The following is a 3,828-nucleotide window of genomic DNA, read 5'->3' as shown; positions in this document are numbered from 1 at the left end:
AATGTATCATTAATAAATACATCAATGTATCGTCGAAGGTTTTCATTAATATTTTCTATATGCCATTTCTATATGCCATCTAAATAGTTGCAAGCTCTTTAAGAACATCAAAATTTCGACTCGGGATATCTACCCAATAAATATTTACGATTTTATATAAATCAATTATCCATTCTAAACATACATACATAATTATATTAATTGAGATATGCAACGAGTGCTCGTCTAAGATGGACTTTTTCAATGGAATGTCAATCATGAAAAATTTTCTTACTACCATCTTTCGCGGTACTCGACTACTAACTAATTCATATATTTCTTTTTCCTTCTGTTTTTGCATATTGCTGATATTTACTCTAGTTTATTATTTCACTATTAATTTCTAATTTATTTTTTAATGTAACGTCGATTACGATGCTTTTCTTTTGTATTCTTATTAGGCCTATTTTTGTAGCTAAAGGGTCCGTAAAAAACTATTCTTATTATTAATCACTCGTCATCGTTACAAGAGATGTAGTTATCCCATCTTGTGTATTTTGTAATTTTAGACACAATCAAACCTGATCGCCCGAGCGGTATTCTCTCACAAGCACTATTCGCAAGCGCACCTTCATCCTTGTCGCACCGGTATTGTCTTCCGCTACCAGGGCCAAAAGACGGGCCGGACGCGGTGGTGTGCTTGTTGCGAGAAGAAAAGGACCAAAAATTGCGGACCTTTTCATTCACCGCGAGGATTATACGTATTCTTCGCTTCATCGCTCGAGTTGGAGAAGGTCTCGGATGACGGCTCCGATGATCCACCTGTGTGTATCGAGTCTAACTTGTTCGAATAGCCGCCTCTCCCTCCCCCCCTCCCATTGACCCTCCTGCACTCTTTCTCGCACGCTCTGCGGCGCGAAGACCCACTTCGCTTTAGATGTTCACTACCTCGTAATACTGACTCTGACGGAGGACCCGCGGACACCTTCCAAGTGTTACACGGGTTCAAGGGTGTCGGGTGTCACATTGGCAACCTTAGATCTTATTCGGAACACGTTTGTATGTAACGAGCGGTGAATGTCGGAGAATACGACTCTGCGCGATGGTGTGCGGCTTTGTGAACGAAATAAGGAGCGAAGTGATTCGCGACTTTCACCCCTGAGCTATACGTTATGTAATCCGAACATCTCGCTCTTCACGCATTAGACGGTCTTCTTCTTTATTTCCGCTTAAGTGCTGATTTTTCATTCTATATTCGCCACCCAAAGACATTTGCTTTAAGCAAAACAATAAGTGCAGTAAACGTTAAGCAGTAAAAAATTGATCAGTCACGATCGATCCTCCTTCTTATACTCGACTATGATCGGTCAATTTCTTATGACTTAAAGCTTACTTTTCTATTTTCCTCAAACATACGTAATTCCAATGTTCAAGATCGTTTAAAGGTCATGTTGTCATAGGTCGCTGAACTATCGATGTTGGCTATAAAATCGAGCAAACAAAAATATGTTATTGTATTTAAAAAAATTATCTTGGCCTTAAAATTTCTCAAAATAAGATAGCCTTGAAAAAAAATTTTGTGTCATCATAAGTCCCTTCGAACGGTACGACTTTTTCCTTGGATATTTTTTCCGTATCATCAAAAACAAGTGAAATAATTAAGATGTTCGATTTAAGTAAACCACTCTATATGTTTATTGTTAAAAATTATTTATTCTTCAACTATGATTCGTAATAAAAATTTCCCGATTCATCTCCCTGTCCGAGAACGTGTCGCTCCACCGAGAGACGTGATTTTAAAAAACACGAAAAATACGTGTCGAGCGCGAATAAATTGTTTAATCGGTTGCGCTTAAATTAATTGACGTTTTACCTTACCGCTCCGCGGTTAAAGAACGGCCGCACGGTCGAATAAACAAAAACATTCATCCACACGCGACGTAAATTTCAAAGGGCGACGTTCTTTCTTTCTTTCTTCCTTCCCCTCTTCCTTTCCCTCTTCCTTTCTTCCTCCCCGAGCAGGTAGAACTTGGGAATTTGTCAGCGCGACGGGTCGCGCACGCATATTATTCGGGTAATTAAACATTAAATTTAACGTCGCCCACTGTAACGAGAGGATATATTCCTCGGGCAAGCGGCCTTGACGCGCGCGCGCACGTCGCAGTGTGCGCAAATGCGCGTGCATTATGTGCGCACAATGGAGCGCAGTTAATAATTTCTCTCGGCGCGTTGCGACCGATTTTATTTAAGGGGCAGGCCAGATACGGCATGTTCGTCCGTCTGCGGAGGAGCACTTGTCGTATATTGCGCGCGGCATGCACGTATTTATAGGTGTCTTCAAAATAGTTCGAGAGCAAAGTGTTGCAAAGACCGTAGAAATTCGAGCGAATACACGCGCGCGTGATATGTCACATCGCTTCGCCGCCCGTTTTCTCTCATCGCCGCCGTGTTGTGCCGTTTGGCGGCGATCGGCCCGACCAATGAAAATCTTCCCGCGACGATCGTTTCGGATTTTCCCGCTGGCAATTCTTCAGAACGCCGAAATTCGTTGCTCATTGTCGCTGCTCGCGCACGCAATGGTGAGTTAATTACAAACCACTTTAAATATTAAAAAAGATAAAGCGACCGGACAAGAAAGAGAATCTGTAACAGATGCATCTAGCGAAGTGTTCGATAGCGACTATCTAATTAATACGGAATATCAGTTACAATACATCTATGTTATAATTTCTCACTCAACCGTGCCACTCAAATGCAATATGACACAGGTGTTATGTTATATTTACATTGTCGGGTGAGAAATTGTAACATAGATATAATATACATATATATATACCTGATGCGCTCGGTGCTTACTGAGTATCGAACAACCCGTACGACATCGAAGCCATTCCAGTCCGCTGGGAGGATGCAACCCTACCTCATTGCACTTGTTTGTTCCGCAACTCGCATCGCGAATTCGCCGATTCGCCTCGTCAGGACACCCAAATGCATTCCCGTGTCCCCTAATCGTCGCTCCTATCGTTCGGGACGATAACTCGGGGACGAATTCGCGGCGCGTCTCCGTGGAATCGGCGGTGGCCGCGTCTCAGTAGCCTCGGCAAGAACGCATAGTGCACGTTCTGCACTGAGAGCGGTCGGCGCATCAGTCAGAAACGGGCCTAAGAAAAGAGAGAGAATGAGAGGGGCGGGGGAGAGGAGAGGAAGAGAGAGACAGAGAGGGGGAGAGAAAGAGTAAGAGAGAGAGAGAGAGAGAGAGAGAGAGCACGTGTATGCACGTAACACCGCCGGCACACAATGCATCCCGGGGCCCGCGCGCCCCTCCCGGAATCCCCATCTTTCGGTTCAACCGACGTATTACTTATTTATTAGGACCGTGCCCGGGTGGTCCGCGACATGACGGAATCGATTACGCGAATTCGCGGAACCGGCTTTCCTGGCTCACAAGCCCCCTTCGGAATTATGCTTCCACTCCTTCAGATTCGACCTCTCTCTCTCTCTCTTTCTCTCTGTCTCTTTCTTTCTTCCTATCTCTTCGTCTTATTTTCTCTTTTTCTCTTTTCTCCCTCTTTCTGTCTCTCTCTCTTTCTCTTTCCCTTTCTGGGTCCGCCGCCTCTTTAATCCTCTCTCTTTCTCCCTCGCTCCCTTGCCTCTTCTTCCTCCCCCTGCTGCGCCACCTTATCCTCCTCTATCCACTTCGTGCCCTCCCTGCGTCCTCCTTTAAACTTATACACCCTCTCCCCCGCTCTTCCCGCCCTTCGTTGCTCCTCTTATTCGGGAGTGCGTCCAGAGGCACTCTCGTTCTATCGCGTCGTTGATCCTCTCTCTTTTCCCCCCCCCCCCCCCCCC

The sequence above is a fragment of the Dinoponera quadriceps genome, unplaced genomic scaffold (genome assembly GCF_001313825.1).
Source record: "Dinoponera quadriceps isolate SergipeBrazil2010 unplaced genomic scaffold, ASM131382v1 scaffold1252, whole genome shotgun sequence".
Lineage (NCBI taxonomy): Eukaryota > Metazoa > Arthropoda > Insecta > Hymenoptera > Formicidae > Dinoponera > Dinoponera quadriceps.
Note: the sequence above shows the minus strand (reverse complement) of the source record.